This window comes from Ovis canadensis, chromosome X (assembly GCF_042477335.2).
Source record: "Ovis canadensis isolate MfBH-ARS-UI-01 breed Bighorn chromosome X, ARS-UI_OviCan_v2, whole genome shotgun sequence".
Classification (NCBI taxonomy): Eukaryota; Metazoa; Chordata; class Mammalia; order Artiodactyla; family Bovidae; genus Ovis; species Ovis canadensis.
The window spans coordinates 40,522,368-40,539,197 of record NC_091727.1 but is presented as its reverse complement, the minus strand read 5'-3'; the positions used below and the strand labels follow the sequence as shown (position 1 = coordinate 40,539,197).

General features: G+C 50.0%; 1 long non-coding RNA gene across 4 annotated transcripts; it reads left to right on the top strand.

The window, feature by feature from the left end:
• The first annotated feature begins 2,175 nt into the window (after nt 1–2,175).
• On the top strand, nt 2,176–13,878 carry LOC138930197 (uncharacterized). Of its 4 annotated transcripts, none has more exons than XR_011446112.1 (4): nt 2,176–2,260; nt 2,825–3,602; nt 3,982–4,173; nt 13,481–13,878. It is a non-coding gene; the product is annotated as an uncharacterized lncRNA (long non-coding RNA). The 4 variants fall into 4 exon arrangements; XR_011446109.1 differs by lacking the exon at nt 13,481–13,878 and adding an exon at nt 5,051–5,288; XR_011446110.1 differs by lacking the exon at nt 13,481–13,878 and adding an exon at nt 5,066–5,288 and having other exon boundaries at nt 2,182–2,260.
• The last annotated feature ends 2,952 nt before the right edge of the window (nt 13,879–16,830 follow it).

Here is a 16,830-nt window from a genome sequence, read left to right as displayed (position 1 = left end):
GGCGGGCAGCCTTCCTCCCCCGGGATGTTTCCACCACTCAGCAATCCAGGGCCCGCCTGGCCCCGATGCATTTTTTATTTTGCTATATTCTTTCCATTGTCCTGACGTGAATAATTTAAACTGACACAGAAAGGAAGGGCGGCCCTTGCCACAAAGGGGATGCTGTCAACTCTCCCCCTACCACACAGAGAGACACACACACACACACACACTCACACTGAGCCTCTGTTTGGCTTTGCCTCCTCCTGTGTTTCTCTTCCTTGTTTGGTTTCTGTCTGTCTGCCTCGTTCTCAAACCGTTCTCTGGTGCTCTCTTGTGCTCAGGAAACATATGCATGGTGTACCCACACATACACGCTGGCATGCACGTGTTCCCCTTCCCCCCAGGTCTCTGTGAGCAGAGGGTGTGATATTTGTGCAGGGATACAGTTTCTCCCTCTGGGTGAGAATTGTGATAACTCTCATCTGCATTCCTCTTTTTGTTTCTCATTTCCCTTCTTTCCTTTGATTGACTCTGCTGTTTGCATATTCGAGGGAAAGGGTACTTCATTTATGAAGTGGCCTCATTTTATGAGTCTCTTCTTTGTAATCACACAGCCTCAAGTTGAACTTTCTTGGGGGTGAAGTGGGGGCTGGGGGAAGACAGAGCCAGAAAGGATTCATCAGCCTTCCCAAGAAGGCTGGGAATTTTCTGAAGATGTGAAGGGCAAGATACCTAGGGGCTTTTGGGTGCCACCTGGGCCAGCTGTAGCCAGGGTGTGGAGCTGCTGCTGGCCACTGGCATTGTCTGGAGAGCAGCCTTGGCCTCCCTCAGCCTTGAACCAGGAAGCAGGCTTTATTTGTCAGGAGAGGGCATAGCCAGGATTTCCTGAAGGTTCTGGCCTCTAGCCTATAACCCAGTGCTGTCCAATAGAAATATAATGCAAGCCACAAATGTGAGCCGCATACCCCTTTTGGAATGTTCTAGTGGCCACATGAAAAAGGTAGAAAGAAACAGGTGAAACTAATTTGAATAACATATCCCATCTAACCCACTTTATCCAAAATATTATCATTTCAACATGTCGTCAAGAAAAAAAAATTAATGAGATCATTTACATTGTTTTGGGGGGACTAAACCTTCAAAATCCGGTGTGTTTTTATGCTTACGGCATTCCACTCTTTGGACTGACCACATTTCAAGTGTTCCATAGCCACACGTGGCTCGTGGCCATTGTATTGGATAGCGCAGGCCTAGCCTAACCAAGCCTGGGGTTCGGAAACTCAATTTGGGCTGCCTAAGTGGCAGCGCTGTTAGTACATCCTCCGTCTGTGCGTTTGATGGGAAGAACACTAGGTGATGAGCGGGAAGTTCTCCGAGCGATTATTCTACCATTAGCATCATTAGCAGTAATCATCGTCAGCTTGCTGGCATCGCCCGCGTCCGGCCCTGTCTCTTTCCTGATCAAGCAGCATGCTGTGCTGGGGCACCGCTGATCTGGATTCCTTTATCTGGGGGAGCTGGGGGGTACAGTTTCCAGGTGCCCTATAGACTCACCCCCTAGCTGGGGCTTCACCTCCTAGGTGCCTGTTCCTCTTCTTTGCTTTAGGTCCTAGACACCCCGCTGGCTTTCTCCTTCTATATATAACACTCTGTGCTGACAGCTGGTCATCTAATGACTCATCAGCCACTGTGGATGGAACCCTGAACATTTATTCATGGGGCGTTTGGGGCAGCTTTTGCCCTCTTCCTAATAAGTGCTGGCTTTGGGGGGTTTGTCTTGAAGAAAAAAAAAGCCACACTCATGGAGAATGGGGGAGGGTTGATGAGCCAGCTGGCCCCTAGCCGAAGACCTCTGGGTGCACAGGCAAATCCAGCAGGAATTTGAGGACCTGGGTCCAGGTGAACCGGTAAAGGCAGACACGTCGATCGCTACACTAAGGGCTTGAATGGAGCTTTTGCTCTCTCCTTGGTCACCTGTCCTAAGCACCTGGCTGGCCTCAGAGATGTTAGCTCCCTTCTGAAGCAGCCAGGCTGTGCGCAGGAGAGCCAGCAGCCCCCACATCATTTCAGTGGGATATCAAGGACTAAATACTGGCTTCAGAGCTGGCAGCAGCTGGCTTTAATCTCGGCTGCTCTGCTCACCAGCTGTGCCACCCTGGGAGAGTCCCTTTCTGATCACGGAGTTTCCGCTTCCTCTTTGGGGTGGCGTGCTTAGTACGAGCGGGGCCGTCGGTTCTGAGGACTGAATGAAGCACCATTGGTATCGTGTCTACTCACGGTAACTGTTGTTCAGGTCCTGCACATGGGCCCTAGAACTTCCCAGAAGCACACCCTGAGACAAGATTTGTGGGGAAGTGATTCCTTGGGTGGGTGGGGGGGGCTCTGGAGGGTAAGTCACACCTCACAGTCTGTCCTGACTCCAGGCAAGAGAAGTGAGCTGTCACACTCCCTCACGTGGCATTGTCAGCTGCTCAGGGCGGCCCTGGGAGTGAGGTTACAAACTGGATGAGCTGTGTCAGGAGCTGAGGGCGGCCTGCAGAGAAGTCCCAGGTGCAGGCTGTCAGAGGTGGAGGGGAGGGCGCTTATATTCAAAAACGGACCCAGAGGCCAGCCACCCTCCATGGGTGAGACCGATGTCAGGGACTGGGAAGATGGTTGGAGTCAGGAGGCGAGACACTGCCCAGGCCTCGCCCCACATGTCAGATGGAAGGGTTGCCGGATGCAGAGGAGGCCAAAGCCTAAGGAGCTTCTGACCAAGCCCAACCTTTGGGGACACCCTGCCACTGGGCATGGGGGTGGGCAGACTCAGGATGCCAGTGACTAAGTCTTGTCCACCCCACAGGCGAGGCTTCTGATCGTTGCTGCTGCGGCCTGGGGTTTCCCCGCAGCCCAGCAGCCTTCTTCCTTCCTTTCACTCCTCATCCTGGACCTCTCCTTCAGGTCACGCCTGCCCCGCTCCCAGCCCCGGCTTCTTGCATTCCGGCTTCAGCTTCTTACCCCTCCCTGTTCCAGACCAGCCTGCTTTCTTTCCCATCTTCAGACTCCCAACTTCTTCCCTGCCTCCTTCCGGCTTCTTTTCTCTGCCTTTCTGGACTTCGGGCAACTTGGCCTGAAGACCTCCAGGGGAGCTACATCAGGCAGGCCCCCAGTCTGCTTTCTTAACCCACTAAAGTGTCTGTGCCCAAAGGACCCGGGATGTGGGATCTGGAGTCCCGGACATCATCATCCCTACCTAAGTTTCCATTTGCCAGCAATGATGAGTTTATTTTCCACTGTCAGGAATTCCAAGTGTGAATGATTTTACCACTGGTCTGTTCTTGGTACAGCTGGGATTCTATTTATCACAGGCTTAGGAATTTGACTTCCTGGCTTTTCCAAGCCGGGTAGAATTCTCTCCCCTCGTCTGCTCTCCCATCACCTCCTCTCCTTTCTCCTCTCCTCTCCCTTACCTTGGCTTCCTTTTTCCCTCCTCCCTCTTCACTCCCTTTCCTTCCTTCTTCCTCTCCCTGCACCCCTTCCTGGCTTGGCTGTCCTTAGGATGGCAGTGACCCAGGCAAGATACAGGGATGAACCGCTGCCTGGGAACGCACTCAAGAGCCCCCAAGCAAGCCACCTCTCAGGTAAGCAGCAGGTGACGACTGTAGTGCTCACACAGCAGGGAAACGTGTTGACAAGTGGCAAGAGCTCCATTCCTGACTTCACTCACCCACCCTGCCAAGCGCCTTCACTACCTCAGCAGTTATTTTTATAATTTTTAACTTAAAAAAAATTGCTTAACCCAGGGCATAGCGTATATTTGAGATTCTGTAGCAGTGGAATTGGAAAAGGATGCTTTAAAAGGGTCATTAAGAGAAACGCTTTGAAAATTTTATAGAAATTCTACTTAGCTATTTGAAAATAAAAGGGTATTACATTGTCTTAGTAAAAATACCTTTCCTTTCAGCTACTCACTTATTTTCTCCTCCTGTTACTCTAGTTTATTAAATGCTGTTTTTGTAGCATCATGCCCGGTCCGCGGCAGCCCTGTGATTTGGTGGAGCCGAGCCTGGCAAAGGTTTTCGGAGGAACTGCATGTGTTCTCTTGGAAACTCACCAAGGGCTCCAGAGCCGGAGAACTACCTGCTAGCCTCAACTGTGAATCGGGCACGTGTCAAGAGCATGGTCTTCTGCTGTGACCACCCTTGAACAAAGGTGGGGCTTCCCAGATTTCACCATATGCACATCCTCCCCTCCTGGGGAACTGACTAGGTTTGAATGAGCCCTGTGAATTGCTAGGTGGTGACTTCAGGTGGGCCAGCCTCCCTGTTGCAAGCTCAGCTGAGGTCACAGTCACAGGGTGTGGTGCCCACAACTTCTGGCAGTTAACCTCACACAAAGGGAAAACTCTCCTGGGCACAAACAGCTCCACCTTGCCTGCCTGTGGGCAATTTTGCCGATGTTTTTCCATTAGTCATAAAGGAGGAGGGGAGGGTGGGGGCTAGGGTGGGCAGTGTGGCCAGTCATTGCAAACCCATAGTCATTGGGAAGAACACCCTGAATGCATTGCTATGGAAGGCTACGTCCTAAGTGCTGACACCGGGGTCTTGTTTAGTGAAAATCCACAAACAACACACAGAAACAATCCACAGTGTCTACAAATCCTGTGTTCCTGAGGCTTGAACTTCTTCTCTGAGAGAGCACTTGCTCAGGGAGGACCACTTTGACCCTTGGCTCCAGAGTCAAGTGAGAGCTCCTTCCGCCAGCACTTGTGGGGCCCTTTGCCTGGGGCTCTAACTGGATGCCTGAATGGGCAGTGCCCACAGGAGGGTAGCCTGCACTATTGCCCCCAACTATGACTACTGGGATTTGGTGGGGAGATGCCCCAGTTTCTAGAGGGCTTCCCTAGTAGCTCAGATGGTAAAGAATCTGCCTGCAATGCAGGAGACCTGGGTAGGGAAGATCCCCTGGAGAAGGGAATGGCCACTCCATGATTCTTCCTGGATAATTCCATGGACAGAGGAGCCTGATGAGCTACAGTCCCTGGGGTCACAAATCATCAGACATGACTGAGCTACTAACACTGCCCCAGTTTCTTGTCCTTCAGGTGGGATAGTCTGAGGCGTGTTCTACACTGTCAACGGGCAGTGACGCATTTGCCCACGTGGTACCCTACTTATGATTATCGGCTCTCTCTCATGCCCCATTGCCCTATGGTACTTCCAAGAATCGCCTCGAAAGAAACTCCTTACAGTCAAAACCTTGCATCAGATTTTGCTTCTAGAGGAGCAAAATATTTTCCATTAAACGTTTTTTTTTAATTTAAAAAATCATTTATTTTTGACTGCGCTGGGTCTTTGCTGCTGCACGGGCTTCTCTCTAGTTGCAGAGAATGGGGGTTACTCTCTAGTTTCAATGGGTGGGCTTCTTGTTGTGGTGGCTTCTCTTGTTGGGGTTCCTGGGCTCTAGAGCAATGGCTCGATAGTTGCACAGGCTTAGCTGCTCCAAGGCATGTGGGATCTTCTCAGACCAGGGATCGAACCCTTGTCTCCTGTACTGGCAAGACAGGCAGATTCTTTACTACTGAGTCATCAGGGAAGCCCTTCCCATCTAAATTAAGTCTCCCTCTTCCTTCTCAGATCACCCCCCTCCCTCCACTGGCTTAATAGTGTTCATCATGATCTGTAACTATGCATTTGTTTGCATGTTTATTTGTGTAATGTCTGTCTTCTTTCGTGGAATGCAGGCTACATGAAGGCAGAGACAATGTCTATTTTGTTTGTTCCCTTAAATCTTTATGCATCACCCAACCCAGGGGCTTGACATGTAGTAGACATACGAGGTAAATTCTGTGCAGGGAATGAATTCAAAATCATTAGGAGATGGGGCTTTTTAATCTTTTAGCCTTTGTGGTGGTTTAAAAACATAACTCCAATATTTTTTGACGCTTTTTCTAATGGGAAGTGGGATCTGTGTCTCCTTTCCTTGAATCTGATGACGGCCTCAACTAAGAGTATGACAGGGCTGAGACATGAAAGGCCAGGCAGCTTCCACCTTGGAGCCCTGAGTGACTATCACATAAGCACTCTGATCGCCCTGTGTTGGCCATGCCGAGAGGAAGCACAGTCTACAGAGAGGCCACATGCTCACAATGACTGTCCTAGCTGAGTCCAGATTTTGAGTTATTTCAGCCCAAGTGCCAGATGTGTGCCCGAAGGACTCTCCAGGTGACTCCAGCCCCCAAACCTTCACCTCTGTTCAACTGAGACCTCAGGCATCGTGGGGGCACAGAGACAAGGCATCACTGCTCTACTAGATCCAAAATCCCAACCCGTGGAAACCGCAAGTATGTGAAATAGTCGTTAAGCTCCTACACTTTGCAATAATTTGTTATGCAGAAATAACTGGATCACACTTTCATAAGTTTATTAATTCCTCATTCATTCCACCATTGCTTATTAAGCTCCTACTATGTGGTGGTGATAATGCTACAGTGGAGCACAAATTAAAATCCCTTACCTTCCAGGAACTTACAGTTTAGGGGCTGCACTTGCAACTGTATCTTGCAAAAGCCTACGTTAACAATAATGAGTCGATTTTTCAAAAACCACTTCCAGATGGTGTGGGGGGAGGGGCGCTTCCTGAGTGAATTGCCAAGGGAAGCTCCAGAGGTAGGTGGATTAGATAACAGAGACCCAGAGAGCTTTATTATTTGCTGGCTGCCAAGCTCGGCTGTCCTGCAAATCATCCACAGGCTAGCTGTGCCCTCACACCATGGGGGAGAGCTGAAGGGGAGTTGGGAGGTGCCATCCCCGAGGCAGAAATACTAGGAAACTTCTCCTCACGGGTCCTGGGACAGAGATTATGTCTGCCTCTTGGAGGAATGTGGCCTTGGCTTCTTCTAAGCTGGGAGCAGGGAGACTTAGGTAAAACCAGACCCGCTGACGTCACTCCAGCTCCCTTATCTAGTTCCAGAGTGCAGGCGTGGATCCCAGAGTGCACTCTGTGTCCAGGCATGCCTATCTCCTGGAGTCTAGACTTGGGAAAGCACTGTGATTTTTTATGACTTATGCTTCTGTTTTTCATTCAGTGTTTAGCAAAGCTCATTTTAAGAATGTCTGCTGGTCTCGGCTCCGCTGAGGTGAAATAGAGAAAAGGACTCTGTCCTTCAGGGTGCTGTCAGTTTTCCTGGAGCCTACTCACGGCTGCTAGGCGCAAACCCCAAGAGGAAGAATTGTTCTGGGAGGGAAGTTTGAGAGTCCAGCCACCCCTGTCTGTCGGGAGCTTTTCCTTTCTAGAAACTTGCTTGTGTTCACACCTTGAAGATTCAGGGGCCTGTGTAAGAAAAGAGGCCACATAAGGGCAGTGATGAGTAAAATAAAAACTACTGTCCCTGGAGACTGGCAATGGAAGCTTAACCACCGCCAAGGGACTGAGAACACAGCCGGACAATGAAACCTCAGAGACATCACCTTCCCCTTGGGATCCTGGTGCTGGTCACCCCTGAGACTGTCATGCTGCTGTCAAGGCGCTTCGTGTTTCTCTGCCGCGCCTTGAGTGGGCCTTCTCTGCTCCCGAATACTGAACCTTCTCAGATTGAGTTGCTTGGCTAAATCAAGGCCTCCGCATTGAATCAGGGATCTGCTCTTCAGCAGCTCAACACATATAATCAGTGATCGAGGTGCCGGGCACATATATACCTGTTCATGTGGCTGTGAACAAAACAGATGATGTCCTCGGAACATATCATCTAATATTAAAGTTAATTTTTAAATATGAAAATATTTTTAATATTTTCATAAAAATCTTGGAGGCAGGCACAGAGAAAATATACAAACACGAACCTGGAGCATCTGACTTACCATCTTTAGCTTGATGTCTTCACCCTAGGATTTCTTGGCTGGCTAACATCTCTCCCTGATCAGATGTCAGCTTGGAGCCCTACTATGGCAGGGTGCCTTTAGGAATGTTCCAGCCCCGAAACACCAGACTGAGTCCCCTCTCTAGGTCGACCAAGGTCTACCTTCCAAATGTCAGAAGGGCTGCTTCCCAGTTTCAGCCAAATTTTTTTCTGAGCCTCTGATAGAACAGGTGAGGCTGTCTCCAGGTGACCCCCCTCCCATCCCACCTCCAGGTGACCCCCCTGCCCCTCCCCCCCACATACACACACCTTGACTTCTAAAAGATAATATTGTCAGAGACCTTTCTTGATGGCCCACAAGAGACTGACACTTTCTGTAGTAGAAGGTGTCGGTTGCTTCATTACCAGGAGTTTACTTAAGGTTCTAAAGAGATTATTGGGATTTTTGGCAGGGGGGTGGGCAGGGAATAGCATTTCCCTGAGATAACAATTGAGGGGAGCATTGCAATTAATGAGTCCCTCAGAAATAGCACCAAATGAAAGAGTGTGCTGAGACACAGATTCTGATTCAGATGTCAGGGTGCTTCCTCTGTCCTATGGTTAATTCCAGCTGCTCCTCTTCAGATTCCCGACTTACGGTGGTAGACCCTCTGGCTTCACCTATCACACTTTGTCAGTCCTGACGGGGGCAGGGTTCTGTGTCCAGGTCCTGGTGGCATTATATGATCTCCATTGTTTCTTTTCCGTCGAAAATTAGACCAGAAGCTGCACTGAGGTGAGGATCAAGGTTGATTTCTTGGACGCATTTCTCACTCTCTAGTGTCTAATTTATAATATTCCCGAAGTAGGCATGTCCTTGGCCCAACATTTTGAACCGCCAAGTAGCAGCCAAGCCACCCGTCTTAGCTCCCCTTCATCAACGTCACCCTGTGTGTGCATGCACGCTCAGTCCCTTTAGTCGTGTGCCACTCTTTGTGACCCCGCGGACTGCAGCACGCCAGGCTCCTCTCTGCCCACGGGACTCTCCAGGCAAGAATACTGGAGTGTGTTGCCATGCCCTTCTCTGAGGGATCTCCCTGACCCAGGAATTGAACTAGAGACTCTTTTGTCTCCTGCATTGGGAGCTGCGTTCTTTACCACGAGCGCCACCCTCAACATCACCCCTCCTCTCTTCAAAGAACAAGTAGCTGTCCTGTGTCTCTAGTGGAGGGGTGTGTGCACCCATATGTGTTGGAGATGGGGTGGGCCTGAGGGAGGGAGGGCTTGATCACATTTTATGTGGTCTTCTCATTTGTGATGCAAACTGTTTCCCAGGAATTATTGTCCTTGTCTGTGTCTTCTCTGTCTCAGGGCATCTCTCCCCGCCATGGCCTCTCCCCTCCTACAAGCTGAGGAGCAGAAAGAGCTGTGGTGGCAGTTTTCATTTGACTCCTGTGGCAAGCTTTGTGGCTGGTAGGAAGCCACCCTCTCACCCACTAGAATGGCTAAAATGAGAAAGATGGGTGAGGCCATAAGGCAAGGGTGCAGGGAGCAAGCGGGACCCTTGTAGGTTGCTGGCGGGAGCGTAGAATGGCACGGCCGCTGCGGGAAAGAGCACCCAATGAAGCTAAACACACACCTAGCTGTGACGAGCAGTTCCACTCTTGGGCATTTACCTGAAAGAAATGACAGCCTCTATCTGCACAAAATTCCCTATATAAATGTTCACAGCACTTTGTGCATAATAGCCCCAAAGTGGGAACAGCCTAGATGTTTGTCAATAAACAAATTGTCATATAGCCATGCAATGGACGACTACTCAGCCAGACAAAGGAATGTGTTACCACCGACATACACAACAACCTGGATGAGACTCCCAAACGTTACGTCGAGTAAAAGAATCGGCTTTCTGTGAAGTGACAGACGTCTGAGACCTGGAAGGGGCCCTCACCCTACCAGGCTGGTATCCTGATCTCCAACTTCCAGCCTCCAGAACTGTGAACAACACATTTCTGCTGCCTTTTTTTTTTTTTTTTCACAAAAGAAGCAGGGGCACATAGTATGCACTGTATGATTCCATTTCTTTAAAGTTTGTGCTCAGTCGCTCAGTCATGTCCGAGTCTTTGAGACCCCATGGACAGTAGCCCGCCAGGCTCTTCTTTCTGTCCAATGGGATTTCTTAGGCAAGAGTACTGGAGTGGGTTGCCATTTCCTCCTCCAGGGGATCTTCCCGATCCAGGGATTGAACCCGCATCTTCTGCATTGTCAAGCGGATTCTTACCACTGAGCCACCGGGGAAGCCCAATTTAAAGTTCAAGAACAAGCAAAACTAATTCAGGACTGTGTTTGTGGACCAGGAGTCAATCTCCACCCTTCCATCCCCCAGCAGCACCCCCAGTGGGGGACATTTAGCTATATCTGGAGACATTTTTGGCTGTCACGACTGGGAGTGAGTGCTGTTGGTACCTAATGAGTCAAGGTCAAGGATCTGTTAAACATTCTACAGGGCCCAGCTCAGTCCCACATTTATCTGGCTCCAAATGTCTATCTGAGGTGCAGTAGCCCTGGTATTGGGCGATAGATGTCAGAAAAGTTGTTACCTCTTGGGGTGTGCTGACTGGAAAGGGCCCGAGGGAACTTTCTGGGCTGATGGGAATGTTCTCTATCCATGCTAACGTAGTAGCCCTTAGCCACATGCGGCTGTGTACATTAAAATGAAATGCAATTGCAAAGTTGTCTTTTTAGTCACAACAGTGACAGTTCAAAGGCTCAGTAGCCACATGTAACACATACAGAACATTTTCAACTTTGTACGACATTGTGTTGGACAGCGCTGCTCTATTTCTTGAACTAGGCGATGTAGAAAAGTCGCTGAGTTGTCCAGACCCCAAATGTGCACATTTCATGGTGTGTAAATTATACCTCAATATTTATAATGGGGTAGGATGAGACTAAGTCTTTCCTGCAGGTGAGGAGTGGCAATGCTAGGGAAGTCACAGTCCCCAAGAGCATGGCTTCAGTCCTCCAGCTTCCCTCCTCCCACCGATCTGGGATGAGGCCTCGTGGAGCATCCAGTAGCAGGGGTAGACTGTGAAGGGGGAGGGGCGGCTGAGGTTCTTTACAGGGGCCTCCCTAGGGGCAGAAAGCGCCAAGGCCATTTACCCTCCAGGGAATTCAAGGGCTGCCCTGGCTCCCAGTGGATTTACGAGCAGGTCAAGTGGACCGGAGCAAAGAAAGGGCTCCATTTCCCCCACCCCCACCCCTTTTGATAGGTAGCTTTCCTCACCGGGGGTCTGCAGGCTCTCCTGGCAGAAATCGCTCCATTCCCCGTCACTGCTTCCCCTCTCTCTCTCTCTCTTCTGGTGTGAGGGTTTTACAATAACAGCATTGTAACCACTTTGCGAAAACCAATAAAAAGGCGGTGACAAAAGAATAGCGAGCCGGCTGGAAATTGCACGCAGCAGCGAGGGCCTGGGCCTCTTGCCGCTGTGTGTTTAATAGTGCTCCTGGGCTGCAGGCTGCAAAGACGCACGTGTTTATTTGGGGGATGTACTGTTGCTTAAATAATGAATCTCAAATAAGCATTCGGATGAATGCAGGGAGTCCCGACTCCCACTGCCACTCAAGACATCTTACCCAACTGGGGCCACTAAATGCAATAGCAGGCTTCCTTTAACGCCCTGGTCAGACCTGTAGAGCCCGCAGTCCTGTGATGCCTAGGGAGGAGTATATTCATTCATTCGTCCATTCATTTAGCAACAGAACTGGAGTGATCACCTACTAAGTGGTGAGCCCCATGCTAGGTACTGAGCCATACAGAACACTTTCCCAGCTGGCTTCACTGTACGTGCGGCAGAAAGTTCCAGAGGCAGCTCTTGGCTCAGGTCAGTGCTAGTGCTGTGCCCTGTCTTGTTTCTTCTCTGCTGGGTCATGGCCACCCTTGTGCTCACCAAGTTGAGCTCCAGCCCCCTCCCTCACTTCCTCTTTGCTTGCATCTTCAAAGAGAAACCCAAAGTCCTTTATATATTTATTAATCCATAGCTGAAGAAAATTTCAGGCTCACAGAAAAGTTGCAGAAACAGTACAAAGAATTCTGATATACTCTTCACCCAGATTCTTCAAAAGTAAGCGTTTTACCAATTTCCTTTATCCTCTCCCTTTGTCTCTCTCTGGACAGATATAGATAGGCATATAGGTAGGTAAATAGATAGCTGTAGATACAGAAATCTATAAACTATTTGAGAATAAACTACAGACATGATCACCCTTTACCTATGATACTTAGGCATAGCTTTCTTGAGAAACAAGGATATTCTCTTACATTCCCACAATGCAATGATGAAAATCAGGAAATTAACATTGGTATAATACTGTTATCTAATCTACAGACATTCATATTTCTTCAATTGTCCCACTACTCTTCTGTACAGCCAAAGAAAAAAAATTTCTGTTCCAAGATCCAATTCAGAGTTGCATATTGCATTTCATTGTCATGTCTCTTTCGTCTCCCTTTAATCTGGAACAGGTCCACAGCCTTTCGTTGAGTTTCTTGACCTTGACCTTTTTAAAGCAGACAGGCTAGCTATTTTGCAAAATGTCCTTTGACGTGGGTTCGTCTGATTCCATTCAGGTTCTGCATGTCTGGCAAGAAGATGGCGGAAGCAGAGCTGTGTCCTTCTCAGTGCTTTGTGTGTGTGTGGGGGGGAGGGGTTTGTTGAAGTCATCATTTGGTTAAGGGAAGTCTGCGGGACTGTCTGTACACTCCCCCTCTAACAACCTCTTTTCCTAAACCAGAGGTCAGAACATCAATCTGCAGAACAGTCAGTTCCAGGTCTACCAGGTGACACCTTTCCCACGGGAACTGAACTATTAGTTACCCCACCCTCAAATAATCCCCGTTAGGCACTTCCTTTAATTTCTCTTCTCTTCTCTAATTCTCCTGGCTCCCCAGCTTGGCTGGTAGATCAGGTGTTAATATCACCATATTACAGAAGAGCCAGAGACCCAGTGAGATTAAACCACGGTAGACAGACCTCATTGAGGTTTCTGAATTTATCTGTGATTCCCCAGCCAACTCCAGAATCGGTATTTACCTTTCTTTGAAGCCATCGAATGCTGGGCGGCAGGGCCGTAAACATCATTTAATTTCCAAAATGGTCGGCATTGTAACCTGAGTGTGTCTCATTGTTGATGATGTGGGAAGGAGCACCTTGACATTTCTGGCTGTGATTTCAAGTATCCTCATGTGAGTTATTGCTTTCATCCCCCAGAGCACATAGGTACTCAGAGAGAAGACTGCGAATACAAAGAAAGAGGCCGATAGCGAGACAGCCAACTTAGAAAATGGCCGGGCCCACTCCGGATGAGAACAAAGCCAAGAGCTTTCTCTTTGGGTTGGGTTATATGTCTTGGGTTACTAAATAAGAGATCCTAGTATCCTACTATTTGTTGTAAACAAAGCCCACTAACAGTTCGAAGGAGTATTTTGGTAACCATCTTCTCTGCATGGTCACAAGCATGTATGTGTGATACAGGTGTGTGTACGTGTGCCCATGTGTGTGCCTGTGTGTGCACATATGCCTCCGTGTGTTCAGACATGGAGAGCTATTTACACTTCTTATGGTATGCAGGCATATACGAATCATATGGGAATCTATTTAAAATACTGATATTCTTTCCCAGTGAAGTCAGCATTGCACAGTCATGTCACTGCATACAGGAACTCTATTTTGAAGCCAGAGATGAGGAACAGAGACTCTTTCTCCTCCAGAAGTGCTGCCTGGAACCCCAGAATCGGCAAGTTACTACAATAAGCTGAAACGCCCAGAAACTACACTTGAACTAATGCCTAAAACCTGACGGAGACATACTTCATAGTTAATCTGGTTACTCGGGGTTTATTTCACAGTCAGAAGTTCTTATGATGGAAGGGGCTCCCGCTGGCTTCTCCCAGACACATGACTGAATTAATGAATGAATGAATTCAACTTACCAGAGCAGATTTAAACTGCTTACTGAAACAAAATCTCATCATTTTTCTTCCTTCCGTTTTCTTTTAAAAGATAAATATGAGCCTCATATGGATGCTGTAAGAGTCATTAATCCTTGATAACAGACTGTTTCATCTTTTGATTAAAAAAAGGCAGACTGACTGACAGCGAGCTTACCACCGCAGGCTCATTAGCAAGCCGGTTCAGATGTGGCCTGGCAAATAAACACCCCGCATTCCATTAACCAGGCAGCACCCAGGAGCTAAGGCCTCCGTGCTCCTCCGGGCTTAAAATGCCAGGGACAGGTAAACCGGCTTTGTCTTGCTGAACCAGCAGAAAGCGCTCAAGTTTTTTCAAAATGAGCACTTTCTGCGCTACTACCTAGTTGTCAGATTTTAATGGGCGCTTGTTAACTGGGACTCTGAAATATTGTGATGTATTTGACGGTCAGCAGCTTTCCTGGGGCGGGGGGCCGTGGTTGGGGCTGAGCACAGTGTATTTTAATAGGCGCCTTCACACCCCGGGGGGCGAGGGCTGCTTAACGGTGTCCTTGCTGGTCTTGAAGGGCCGGCAGCAGGGAGATGAGGGGCTCTGGGAGGCCACGGGAGTGAGGATCCCATAGGCTGCATTTCCTTAATATGCTAAACTCAGGCGGCGGGGGGAGGGGGGGTGCAGTGGGGGGGGTGGGGGGAGGTGGATGGGGGGTGGTTAGCAGGTCCTGCCCCTGGAGCTGCCTGCATTTAAACCTGAACCTCCTTTAAAGACGGATGGGGTTGGGTGGGGAGTGACATTTTCCTCCCCTCTTCTTCCTCTCTCTCCTCCCTTTCCTTTTCTCCCCACCGTTCTCCTCTCCCTCTCTTCCCTAAGGCTCAGTCCAAGTCTCAGAGTACCCACCGTCTTCTGTCGTGGGTTGCTGGGGAAATGCCACTTCTCCTTCAGACTCCAGCCTGCCCGCTTTCTTCTTCCTCGGCCCCTTGCAGCTAAGCCCTGCAAGGATGGGAGGTGGCTTTCTTGGCACTTTGATCTGCGGCTGGGACTTGAGGGGTTTCAGGGAGCGAGGGTCAAACTAGCAGAGAGGAGGCCGAGCAGCCGCTGAAAGGGTGCTGCTGGCTTCTGGGTCCCAGCTCAGAGTACCGGTGCCCAGTTCCGCCGAGGCCGTTCCGAGCAGGGATCTTCACCTGGTTAGTGAGAATCTGTTTTCAAAGAAGGCCTCAGAATCAAGGTCTTGGAGAGGGACTGAGTTTGTCACTGGTAGAGTGCATGTGGTATGTGTGTGCATGTAGGTTGTGCCTGTGGTGTGTGTGTGTGCATTTGGTAAGGGCTATATGTGTGCCTGTGGTGTATGCGCACATAGTATATGTGTGTGTGCATGCACGTGTGTGCACACCATGCTCTGGAGTCCCTGGAGAGAAGCCATGAATGCTTTGGCGGGGGAGGAAGGTGACGCTCTGCCTAGAACACCCTAGAGCTGCCGGGCACCATCGTGTGTTCAGAAGAGGCAAGAGTGCTGTGCCAGTGGAAAGCTTATTTTGCCCAGCAGGACCAAAAATCCAATTAAAGAAAGAATGAGGGAAATGTGAAGTCTGGACTGAGTGCTGGCACCTCCCTGGCCGACTTCCTTGGCAGGAATCTCTGCGGAGGGGAAGGCCAATGATGGCTATGGGGATGGCCGACCAGAGAGGCTCCCACGCGCCACAGCCAAACATAGGGGCAGCTGCCAGCGGCCGGTCCTGCTTGTCCCCGCTGCCCAGTGCCACGACCTCCCGCGAGGACCCGCTGGTGGTCCTCAGCGGCGTGGAGAGCCGGGCCCGCCTGGCAGCAGTGGGAGCGCCACCCCAGCCCCAGCTCTCGGGCCATTTGAGCCACCCACCCGCCCGCGCCTATTGACATCGGTGAGAATCGCACAGGCAGATTAAAGGCAGCATATGGCCCCCCAACTGGAAGCCAGCGGAGCTGAACCAACACTGGCAAATTGTGTTCAAACCGCATTGAGAATCCTGGCAGCTGCACCTGGCATGGGGAGCAGCCGGCGACCTGCATACAAAGGGAGTTTTATACACAGGGGGAGGCGGCGGCGGCGGCGGCGGCGGTGCGGCACTCCCGCCCCTCCCTCCTGCAGCCCACTCTCTCCTCCCACTCCATCCGGATCTGGGCATCGGCCCTGGGAGGCTGGGAGTTATTTGTCCAGGTTTCTGAACCTGGAGAAAGGAGGACGAGGGGGTAGCTCCTATTTAGAGCTTCAAAGGCAGGATGGATTGATCAGGGTCCTCCACGGCCCCCCCCATATGTACCTAGGTGCCCCCTCCCCAATATAACAATGGCCGGATGCCCCTAGGCATGAGGAGATCAGGAGCTCACAGGGGACAACAGGAGGACTGCAGCCTTGCTAGCCTGAACCTTAAGGAAAAGATGGCAGTTCATCCTTCTCCACCTCTGTGGGACAGCCCACCGGCGGAAGCTTCCACATCTCCCCCAGTGCCAGGCTGACATCACTTGTCTCCCTCCCTCCAGCTCTAACTCAAAATTGGGAGGTAGAGACGTTTTTGGTTATCTCATGAAAGAGCAGGGAGACATTGTTTTCTGATATAGAGAAATAATTAAAACAGATAATGGAGTATGATAGAGTTAAGTGGGGGTGGGGAGACCAATAAACTTGCAATAAACCAACTGAACGGGTGGGGGCAGTGTTTAATGACTCAACATGCAAAAGGAGCCTGGTTTTCAGCACCTGGGTAATCTAGGGTGCATTGACGATCAGCTCTGGATGACTGAACATGCTCAGTGGTAAATCTGGTGAGCCAAGGGGATGTGAATTGTGTGTGTGTGCAGGGGGTGGCTCTTTGGTCGTGGTGGTAGGCCATCTGCCTCACGGAATAGGATGAGACAACACCGAACACCATTTCCTGGTGTCAGATTATTTCTCCAGCTGATGAGAATACTAATTTGTTTTTCGCCCAAAGGATGCTCCATCCTGGAGGACATTGCTATCACATAAGGTCATTAAGAATGCCCTCTCGTCCCTACGCCCCCACCCCAGAGATT